This window comes from Sebastes umbrosus, chromosome 10 (genome assembly GCF_015220745.1).
Source record: "Sebastes umbrosus isolate fSebUmb1 chromosome 10, fSebUmb1.pri, whole genome shotgun sequence".
Lineage (NCBI taxonomy): Eukaryota > Metazoa > Chordata > Actinopteri > Perciformes > Sebastidae > Sebastes > Sebastes umbrosus.
The window spans coordinates 27,299,247-27,311,716 of NC_051278.1; the positions used below are offsets into that span (position 1 = coordinate 27,299,247).

General features: G+C 42.0%; 1 protein-coding gene across 13 annotated transcripts in view; it reads right to left on the reverse strand.

The window, feature by feature from the left end:
- Positions 1-12,470, reverse strand: part of LOC119495703 (Kv channel-interacting protein 2) — a 197,128-nt gene that overhangs the window by 68,982 nt on the left and 115,676 nt on the right. The gene's annotated exons all lie outside the window — the stretch shown is intronic.

The window sequence follows — 12,470 nt, forward strand, 5'->3', positions numbered from 1 at the left end:
TTATGGGGCTTATAAAGCCCTGCAGGCAAACTAGAGTCATAAGAAAGCAGCGAAATACACATAAAATTATACATCCCAGTGCTATACATTATACATTTCACCAATGCATCACCTCCACTCTGAATAAGTAAGGTTGTGGAAAAGTTGGCGCCCACTCCAAATGAATATTTAAGTATATAGATAAAACCTTTTTATATCTTGGTAATGATTTCAGACAAATCTTAGCAAAGCAATTATTTGGGCCGACTTTCCTGAGATTAATGTCTGGCCCCAGTTTACGCCTGTCTGCTTTTATATACGGTTAATTATCTGGGCTGCAGGAAACATAGCAACAGCGTAATTGAACCATTAGGAGATAGAGTTGGAGGGTGAATGCAGAGATATTTACTGGTCTGTTATCGACCCAACGGCCGACTTACTTCAGATTTAAGGATCTGATTTGTGCTCTGCTCTTTGCTCTGGGCATCGGAGCGATCTGTCAATGTGTACCAGGTCAGCGTTGTGATGGTGAAAAAGAGCTGAAAGGTCATGAGAGGATGTGGTGTGGTGAAGGACTCATACGTAGTGTATAGAATACAGGAAACTTGTCGGGATTCATCTTTGGCTTCGCTGTGGTAAAATAGAACTCAAATAACAAATATTAGACTCGAGCCATGCCTCTCTTCTGCGGAAGTGGGCTGGTACTCCTTGGCGTGCCGGGACTTTTTCTTGCGCACCGGCACTTCTCTCAAGCTGCCGGTACTCTGCCCTCTCCGTATCAGGTTCTCTGGGAGATTCATAATGGCGATTAGTAATGGCGCAGCGCCAGTGTATTTGCACTGCGCCTCATGAGCCGTATAAACATAAAAACTATGTGGGGAGAATCTGGACGAGCCGACGCACGGCATGGGGAGAGGGGGTGAGAACGAGGGTGCTCTAATTTATCAATGCAATGTTCACGTCCTTTTTGAAAAACAATTAATGAACTGTTCAACAGAACTTTTCAATTTGTGAACAAATATAATTATTGAAACATTATTTAAAAGTTTTCTGAATCTGCTCTTTTAGGGCAAACATTTCCAGAAGAATTAAATATTCAGATGAAGGCTGTGATATGTGTTAATAATAAAACAACTTTAATTAGTAATAATAATGGTCCAAAATGATGTAAAATTGCATAGTTTTAAGTCAAAAAAAACATTTTCCCCAAACCAAATACCTCCTAGTATCTTTTATTCACTGTAGAAATTCAAAATGTGTCTCATTATCTTGCTGCATCATATGTAGGAGTATCCTGACTGGGACACTGCTCCTAAAACCTGAATGATACCATATTATAGGCTACAAATACACAGGGGAAAGCACTATTACCAGTAACACTATGGGTAAATATACAAACACACCACCATAACCCTATAATGTTCCAGTTGGAATATTATTGGAGTATAATAGGCCTACTATAGAAGATGCATAGCCCCAGCATAGTAATGACTGACACAGTATAACGTGCTTAAAGAAATGATTAATAAATAGAATAAGTCGCAAGAGATTGCTGATACCGGCCGATACACACGCCAACATGTGGATAAGAGAGTGCTGGCACTTATTTTTTTCCCACTTCAAGCACTGCATTAGAGCTACACAAGCACACCCTCTCTTCTACTGCTTTCATACCCTGTGGGAACTCCTTACTCATTCCTTTGGATAAAGCCAGGGATGAAGTGTGGAGGATGAAGGAGGAAAGGGGAACAGACCCAAGGGAGACAAAGACTGACAAATAAACAGTGAGAGATAAGCAAGAGGACTGGATCACTGGGCCATGAGGTCTACACATAACCCACAGGGGAGATTATGTGGCTTCCACATTGTTTTTTATCACCAGGCACCAACCGGCAGCGAAGTCAGCCGAGCCTGACGTCGGATAAGAGGAGCACCGAATCACACGCTGCCTCCTTGACGGCATCAAACATCCTGCGAGTGACACGAGGTCTCTGATATTCCTTAAGTGCCTGTGTCGACGTGAACTCTTGCCATCACCTCCCTTTTTGCTCCGCTCCTGTTTTACATGTTATCATCTAACACAGAGGCAGGCGCTCTGTAATTCCTCTGAAGCCTGTGTCTCTCTACACTTTCGCTGTCTCACCCAACCTTTTGGCTGCTTGACTGCTGTTCTACCCCCCTTATCTCTCTCTCTCTCTCTCTCTCCCATCACCCTGCCTCCCTGTCTGAAGGCAGGCAGCAGGTGTTTTGTGACTCTGAGATCAGAGAGCCTCGGAGAGACGGAGCCCCTCTGAGCCAGGCTGCCTGTGTAGGAGGAAGAGGAGGAGAGAGAAAAAATCTACGCTTCCATTTTCAGAGTCTGTCTTCATCTCTGCAACAGGAGAGAGTGCTTATCCCACCCCCGGACCACAACTGCACCGGTTCAATACCAGTGGCTTCTTATCCATGTTATATATGATCATGTACGTCCTCTGAGTGAGGAGCCTTTTTATTAAGAGGCATGTGAGCTACTCGCTGCTGAAGTGAGGTGTCACGAGGGAAAGTGAGATGGTCGGGGAGAGATAAAGCAAGAGAAATAGAAACTGTTTTTCATCAGGTCCATTCTTCTGTGCATGAAACATGCAGATGTAACACTAAAATACACTGTGACTTTGCACTGATTAAATCAAACCTTTTTGAGGTAACCCAATTTCACGGCACCCCACTCTCTGACCTAAAACTAGTTTCAGTGATGCTGCTGACTCAAACACTCCATTACCGCTCTCTCCTCTCTCTCTCTCTCTCTCTCTCTCTCACTCAGAGTAGTTTTGTGAATTATACTTCATTAGTCTCCATGGAGCTGCAGTGATGATTCCTGTGTTAATGACAGGACCATTCTCAACGTCAGAACCACATCATGTGTAGACTTCTTTATTCACTGTCCCTCTTTCTCTCTCACCCGCTCACCTTTTCTCTAAAGGCCAGTCTGCAAATGGACAATTTAAAGAGCATCCTCTATATCTTAATGCCTTGATTATGTATTCTAAATATAAAACATTCATGGAAACAGCATAGCTTCCGACTTGTGGGTGGGTGGCTAAAAATAGGGAGTGCAACATATATTTCTGTGTGACATAATTCTCCCTCCGAAAACATCTTTGCTCTGTTTGTTGTTTTAGGAAATTATCTGACACACAGCTCGTGGTTGTTATAAACCATATGCACCATATGGTTTGTAAGAACATAAAAGAAAAAAAAAATACTGGATCAGCAGAAAGAAACATCATTAATGATCATTTTATAGACACTTTCATTTACACGTGCTGGTTTCTGCCTCTTTAATGCATGCAGTTGCTTGCTTTACTGCGTTTTATATCATTTTAATTAAGTACCATTTGACCAGTGGTCCGACAAACTTATAAAAAATGCCTTTGGGCTCTAAATCATGATGGCTACTTTTTTACATTTATGAACAAAATTAGTAATTTTGACAACAATTACTAAATTTAAAAAGCAAAGTAATTGTTGACTGCAGCCCTACTTCTGACTTCTGACTAGTCCAGTTCTTTACCCACCAATCACCAACTGGTCTAAAATATTGCATGCTTGGAAGAGATAATGGAAAAGCATCTCCGCTTTCCTTTCCAGTTCACTGCCTTTATTTACATCCCCATGCATACATCTCACTGACAGCTCATTCAAAATAAATAAGTAACGTTGTCTGAAAAGATTTTCTTCCGTATATTGTCATATTCTGGAAGCTGCCTTAACTCCAGCCGACACACATCGTGGTAACTCACTATGTTTTAATCTGCAATTTGTGCCAAAGCACACAACTTCTATGCTTACATTGTACAGATCGATGGAGCTGGTCACAACGCGGGTCTCACACTGAACATAAACACAAAACCCCTGATCACTTATGTCTTTTGACAATTCCAATAAAATGTATTCAAACAAAACTACAGGGTCCTCAAAAATGGACAGAAAACAGGAATAAAAAAGTAAAATATGGAGCTGCAGATGGCTGGGAGATGGAGACAATATGGTCCGTCTGTTCTGCAGAACAGACAGTGAAAGCATTCAAAACACTATCCCAATAATATTAAAATTACAAATCACAGTTTATGACTGATCTTTTGAAAGCAACCACGTTGTAAATCAAACAGTAGAACTACTCAAACTGCAAGACAGCTGATGAAAATTTCAGGCATGCCAAAAATGGCAGAAATCTGGTCGTTTTCTAAAATTAGTTGGAGACGACCATAGACTGTATAAAAGGAGCGGACATAGTCACCGTGACGTCACACATTGGTTTGTGGACTGAAGTTTTGAAGCCTCGAGTTCGGCATTTTGGCTGTCGCCAACCAGAAGTGACACGAGAGGGTGGAGCTAAGTACAACCGAACACTAAATAAGACTTTTTAAGGTGACCAAATATATTTTAACTAACTTTCATGAACTGAAAACACACTGTGAAAGGGTTAAAGTTGTAAGACAAAAACACAGACAACTACCAGACCGGACAACGGCGTGGTAGCGACCTGTCAATCACAAGGTAGCCACGTCCTAAAGCATCCCTTGCTTTATGGTCTATTTGACTCTAAATGGGGTCATAATTTACTAAATGAACATCATGCTGTATTGAAGAAGACTTGAAACTAGCGTTTGACTATAAACTCATGTTTACAATGTTTACTGAGGTAATAAATCAAGTGAGAAGTAGGCTCATTTTCTCATAGACTTCTATACAATCAGACTTCTTTTTGCAACCAGAGGAGTCGCCCCCTGCTGGCTGTTAGAAAGAATGCATGTTTAAAGGCACTTCTGCATTGGCTTCACTTTTCACATCCAGAGGTGGTCCACTGGAGACGACCAATTCAGGTTTAAAATTAGAGCTGCTATGCCCCCTGCTGGTGAGGATAAGTTTAACTTTCTTGCAAGTCACTGACTGCTTGAGCAATCGCGAAGGGGTTCAGGACACTGCTTACTTAAGCTGACATGGGTCACACATCCGTGGTTGCAGGTAATCGGCCCGATCCCTTTTGTTAACCAGTTGGCTACTCCATCCACCGCGCCACCCTGGTGCCCGCGGATTTAATTTGCGTGTTTCCTCTTCATTGCCAGCCTCTGTTACTCTCATGGCTTCGTGTGAGCCATTAACCAGGGGGCTCAGTCTGGTGTGTCGGATGAGGACAGCTGCTGGGTTAAACGACCCATCTGTATCTAAATGATATAATCAGTCCTAATAGAACGGGGACAGATCAGTCCCATTGCTGTCAACCATCGGAGGACAAGAGGTCACCTTCACTGTGATTTAGGCGCAGTCCACCTGATTGGGAATCCACAGAGAGACTCGCCTGGAGCTGTGCAACTGCCTGCTTGTGTATGGGACAGTGTGTGTGTGTGTGTGTGTGTGTGTGTGTGTGGTATCAGCTATGCATAAAGTGTCAGGAGGGTCGTTTGTCTTTCAACAAGCTTATAGCAACTTTTTGCGTAAGTTCTGTGCTACAGTGCAGAAATGTGGAGGCTGCCACAGAAAATGAAGGAATGGATGGGAATTATTGATGGGACGGTATTTGCTCTTTCACCGTGAGGGCATTATTCATCAAAAAGTGTCCATGCAAAGGTTATACAGGGCATAAGAGCAAGAGCCCAAGAGCCCACATTAATCTCAGAACAGCCATATGTCCTGCCAGAGTCTCTAACCTTCCCACTCACCAGGGATGTGACGGTGAGGAAATTTCCCCAACGGTTAATAATCTTGTGACAACACCGCTGTTACCGATTACACTGGACATTCTACACTTACTTTGATCTTTAACGTTTGGATGGCCGTGTGTCTGGCCTCTCCGGTCCAGCTTTCGCTGCGAGGCTGCAGGTTTCTACCTGGAGCCGCAGAGCCGCGCACACTGGCTGTGAATGCTCCGTCCTCCGCACGGCGATTGCCTCATTAACGTCATATTTCCCTTATAACAATTGGGTTTAAATCCAAAGTATTGCCAAATAGGCGCTTTTGCTTTTCGTTTTGACACCAAATCCTCCGTCATCGTCTTGTCTGTCAACTCTCAATCGTCCCATGTGTGAAATCTGAGTCCTGCTACTCTGAGTTGAGACGCCGTACGGAGCAGACACTTTCACTTTCAGATTATAGCGTCCGTCGTCCGACTATGTATTAATAACATGTCGCTGATGAATGAACTAAATGGGTTTTATTTCTATTTAAAAAAGCAAAACGACGGTGGGGGCGGTGGACAATAATGTAATCGTGTATGCCCGACTACCGTGTAACAACCACTACTGTGGCAAGCCTACCACTCAGCCTACCACTCACTGACAAAAAAACATCTAAAAAAAAAAGAAAAAAATTAAAATACTAATTTTTTGACAGCTTCTCCATTTGCACTCATGTTACACGTTTCCTGAGCCCCATTTGATCCTCACTAAGAGCACTAATAGCAGCTTTGATCATGACAAGTGCAGTACTTACGCTACATCACTAACTATCTCCTAATGTAATCCCTCACTTCTCTTGACACCTTCTAGCTTTCTTAAGGAGCTCTCTCTCCGTCTGTCTCTCCAGCAGGGCTGCCGCTGAACTTTCCACCTCGCTCTCAACTCAATTTTCAGAGCTCACTCGCCCCGCTCTTGCTGGGCTTCTTAAGTGCTTCCACTCATGGCTATTTCTTCTGAGTGGGGGTGTACAGTACGTGCGTGCGTGCGTGTGTGTGTGTGCACAGACGCAGGAGACACCTCTATCTAATGACGCCGGTATGATGGCGTGTGTGTGGGGTCACAGCATCTGAAACAGAGATCCTGGGGAGTGAAGCAATGGAAAATAGTTTTTCTCTGTTTCTGTTTCTCTCGCCATGTGGGCAGGGAGCCAGGGGTGAAGCGGGGTGAACATCCCACTATAACAACACAGTGATGAAAGACCAGACACTCAACAGACTGCAGCATTTAGACAGACCCGACAATGTAAACACACTACGCAGACAAACGTCTCCCAGAGAAAGAAAAATGATGTTAGAGTTGTATTGATTAGAGGACGCTCATCTCAAGATCTCTCCTAACAAGCGGCTCAACTCTCCTCCATCATTGTAAACACGACTGTTATGTAAGACAGAGAGGACGGTGAGAGTGTGCGTGTGTGTGGGAGTGAATGCTAATGTGAGCATTTGTGTACAGTATGTGTTCCTCACATGGAGCGTGCGATCACATGTGTGTGTTTGTGTAAATGAACAGCAACTTCGTAGAAAGAAGCCCGACTTGGCTGAATTCACACAATCACCCAAAGGCTCATGGGAAATTAGTGGGCGGACAGGTATGGATCGGTGACAGCAGGAAGAGGAGGAGGAGGAGGAGAAGGAGGAGGAGGGCGGGTGGGTTGGATTGGGTTCACTTTCTAACACACTTTAACGCTCTCGTTGTTTCGGCTTCTCTCTCAGGGATTTGTTCTCTTCTTCTCTTCAAAATGACTGTAGCTGTTCTGAGTGGTTAACTTCTTTTGAGAGGTGCACATTCAACAGTTGCACGCCTCTCTAAACACCTGAACTGATCATTATCTGTACATACTGTGGGTTAAATACTCTGGGTAGTGAACAGCCACAGTCATTTCCCTCTATTGGGATAACAGTGATTAGCAAGTTATAACACAGTGTTCAGACGGACTAATTTAGAAGGCTTTCTCAAATTCTCAATGTAAGTTTGTAAGTTTGAACATAAATCATAACATAAACAGGCTCTTCTCATGCACTCATTGCTATACCTACGAAAAAGTAATGCACTGTAATTCATATATATCCCATGAAATCAATTTGTATGTAATCCACGTAGTCATGAACCAGGAAGTATAAAGTATAAAAACAAACACAGCGTAGGGAGGAGGTCGGGGTGGGTCAAAAAACACTTTCACCCAAGAGACCGGTGTTTGTACCCCGTGTGAAACCAAATGTCAACGTTGATTTATATGTCACGTAACTTCTGTAATTAAGTTACGCCACTTACAGAGTTATTTTAAACCAAACCGTGATCTTTTCCTAAACATAACTAAGTAGTTTTCTTGCTTAAATCTAACCAAGTTGTTTCCTGTGAAGACGGAAGTTTATTTTGAAAAGACTGTATGCATGTAACGAGTGGAAATTTGTTGGAAAAAGCACAAAAAATTAGGAATCATTTTTCGTAAGATATCATACAAACTGTTGTAAGAGAATACGTTGACATAAAATATTGTGCATTTTTATTACTTTTTTCTGTGTAAAACTACTGTATCAAATGTTTGGAACATTTTCCCTCTATGTGATATCATTAATTCTAGTCACTCACTCAACACAATAACTTTAGTGGAAAGTGGCTATAGAATAAATAGAATAACTACAAGTGAACTGTCACATAAATATGAATTTTACCTCACCCAAACTTTTGTTGAATTTATTTCATTCAGATATGTTAGACCAAAATGTAAAGACCAAAATAAACATCAATTCAACGTGTTATCTACGCCTCCAACCTGATATCAGGCCAAAGTGTGTAATAGACCCTCCTAATATTACACGCCTGTATGAACGTGCAGTACCAGCATGGGATACAACGCCAATCACTTAAGTTTAGGCAATAAAACCACTTATGTAGGATTATGCAACAAAACCACTTACAGTAGTTAAGTTAAGGGAAAACGTCCATAGTTGGGCTTAAAATAAGTACGTTCACTAAGTAAAACACTTAAGGAAACAATGTAACGTCAATATGGAAAACATGTGACAAACGTCACAAACGTAAATTGCAAAACAAAACACCGGTCTCGAACACCAGTTCCTGCTTGAATGTTAGACCCTTCCACATACCCTCTCGCCCACCATAAGTGGTCTATCTAACTTTATATACTACGTAACTAGCTCTGAAGTTAGACTTCCATTACTACAAGTGACAAACGTCACGTGACAACCGTCGCTAAAAAACAATGCACCTTCATGTAGGCATGTAATATTCATATCTCGGCAACACTAAACGTGACACTGACATGCTTTCTTCCGGTGGACAGGCGGCTCTATTACATGCTTTGCCACAAGACTCCTAATTACTCTAGCAAAACATTTAACCAGGGTTTATTTCGGGGACACAGACCAAAAGATCAGCCAGCATACCTGCCAAGCAACACGTAAATGTGAACAGCCATTTTTTTGGAATGCATTATGTCACTGGTGATACCCTGAGTTTTAATGAATCTTAAAAAGAGCAGCTCAATTCCAAAATTACAAAGAAAAGAAGCACGGCTCTTTCTCTTTTCATCAGTCGCTGCTGTGACAGGCCTGTGTACTTGATGCTTCGCAGACACAAAGACACAAAGAAACAAGCAAACGTAAAACAACTCTACACAGGTCTGTCGTCAAACTGTGCAGGAGGTAATGAAATAATGTGTGCTTGTATGTGTCTATATGTTTTATTCAAACATCACAATTACACTATAGCGCTCATCCCTTCTTTTTTCCTTCTGTCCTCCTCTGCTATACGCTATGGACAAAATAACGGAAACACAATAAAATACACCCTATGTGTATTTTTGTGACCACTTTACACTACATGTCAGTATTCACCCATTCACACACACATTCATACACTGATGGCAGAGGCTGCCAACTTTGCCCATCAGGATCTGATTTAAATACTCATTCATACACCGATGGCTATACCTTCGGGAGCAAATTGGGGTTAAGTGTCTTGCTCAATGACACATCGACATGTAACCAGGAACAGCCGGGGATCAAACCACCGACCTTCCAATTTGGTGGACGACTTGCTCTACCCTCTGAGCCACAGCCGCTGTAATCTGGAAAGGGCAGAATTTATCACGTGAGAATCATTTTCATTTTGACCGCTTTGTACTTCAGAGTTCTCTTATGTTTCCTTGAAAAGTCAGTCATAAAAATGGTGATTGTCAGACCTCCATTAAAGCTGACACATACTGCTAATTGGTTTTCAAATGAATGTGACACATCGGTGACTAATAGTGATTTACTGTCGCAATCACTGCGAAATAATGTAATGCTGCAGGGGATAATAATGATGAGTTATGCAGTGCAAAGAGGAATACAGGTCGTAATTAGAGCTGCACCATCATTGACTAAAACGATGTTACATGCTTAACAATTCAACAAACTACTACATTTGACAAGTTCAACTAAATCCAAACACTGAGATGAGTTTGACGGAATTACTTTAATTACTGGTCCCTGCAGGTATATGTGCTGTTTTACACTTTATTGTATTGGTTTTTCTGCTTTAAAATTTTATTCTCCTTTACTGTCAGCCCTGCTTCACAGCTCCTTTCTGCATTACTCTTCCACTGTTTTTCCTCTGAAATATGAACCGTGTGTTCCTCTCTCCTGCTGCTCGCCCTCCTCTTTTATTCTGCACGGGTGACAGAACAGAGGAAGCAGCACGAGGTGAGACATGCAGGCCAGCGGTGGAGAAAAAGAAACTCTCAAGGCTTCACAACTTTCCTTTATCTATAATACATAGTGTGGCTGATATTAAATGCAGCCGTGCTGCCCCTTGCTCCCAATTCACTAAGTCTCCTCCTGACTTTACTGTGAAGCCCTCCTCTCTGCAGAACCATTTCCATTCCAAAACTTCTCAAAAAGTACTTTTCCCTGTGAAAAGGCTGGGCTTTAACTCTGCAGCTCTAAAAGAGAGACTTTGGGGTTTTTCCTCTCTTGTGTTCATTTATCCGTCCCCCTCTTATCGACCCATCTCTGCCAGCCAATTTTGTCTAAAACACCCACTATCTCTGACTCAATCTGTTCTCTAGCGTCCTTTTTCTTTCTGCTTCTTAAGTCTCGACAAACGGTTTGGAGGGACGGACAAGGACAAGGACAAGGGAAGAGGACAAGGAAAGGGCAATGGTGGAAAAAAAAGAAAAGTAGATGGAGAGACAGAGGAGTGTCAAATTTAGAGAAGGCACAGAATAAAACAGAGACGAGCATTCACAAAGAGCTGCAAAGATGAATGCTGCAGTGAATTACATGCACAATTTGAGCAGTCTGTTGCCTCTTTCATTCTTAAATTCTTCAACACAAACAAATACTCTTGGTGTGTTTCTCTCTGCAGAAAAGGTAGGCTCAGTGACACAAACCAGATCTGGAGAAATTCTGATCATGATTCTGATTCATGCACAAAAGAGTGAGGGCCAGGAGCTGGTTAGAAAAAGGCTCACCCACTCACACACACACACACACACACACACACACACACACACACATACATACAAAAATCCTCAGAGGATATCCTAGAGATTTATATTGTGGTTGATTTATCCAACCTCTGTATTAGCATAGATAGAAGGTAAGATTTCCTGCATGCTTATTGGCACATTGTCTCATGGAGAAACAAAATATTCTGACAGTCTCCAAACAAGGATGAATAAGGAGAGCTGTCGCTGCAAGAACAACTGCTATTTCTATAGTGCTGAAGTGACATGTTTACTGTAAGGGATGACCAAGGACAGATGACACTTCCTCATGTTGGACCAGAGTACATGCTGCATTATTGGATGGATTGTCATGAAATTTGGTACAGACAGTCCTGATATTTCCTACTGACTTGGGTGACCCCTTTTTTCCTTGACATTGACATTTGTAATTTTGGGTGAAATGTCTTCAAGGTTCGGTGTGTAGGATCTGGTGGTATCTAGCAGTGAGGTGAGGAGATTGCAACCAACTGAAGCCTCTCCCATGTGCCAAGTGTGTTGGAGAGCTACGGTGGCTGACACAAAAATGTGAATGGCCCACTCCAGAGCCAGTTGGAATAGAGCCAGTGTGTGTGTACATGGGAAGTGAGTGGTGAAGCAAGAGAGAGAGCGACAGCGGCGACGGGAGCCAGTAACGTTATCGACTCCAGCCCAAGCAGGAAAAGTTAACAGAGGTTGGTTTGTCCGTTCTGGGCTAATGTAGAAACATGGCAGTACAACATGGCAGACTCCATGAGGAGGACCTGCTCCCTGTGTAGATATAAACAGCTCATTCTAAGATAACGAAAACACAACAATTCTTATTTTCAGCTGATTATACACTAAAGAAAACAGTTATTAATATTATATTCCATTTCTGCAAATAGATCCCCCTAATCATTACACAATGATCCTTTGACAACTATTAAATGGATTGTCAGGAAATTTGCTTCACACATTCATGTCTCCCTCAGGTTGAATTGTAAGAACTTTGGTGATCCCCTAACTTTGAATCTAGCATTTAACATCTAACATTTTTTGTTAATCAGTGTGCCATATCAACATTAAGGTTAACATTAAGTTTAATTATGACACCACATCAAAATTTAAATCTCCAACAGATCTGTAATTTTATTCCATCCCTAGCAACAATTTCTTCCATTATCAGGACATTGTAATTATATATGAGAGCACTTTACAAGAAGGCTGCCATCCTTCTGAAAGCATCCACATCTGAGTTGAAATCATCAAATCCTACCAACTTTCCAAAAGTCTTGTTCATCAGCAAT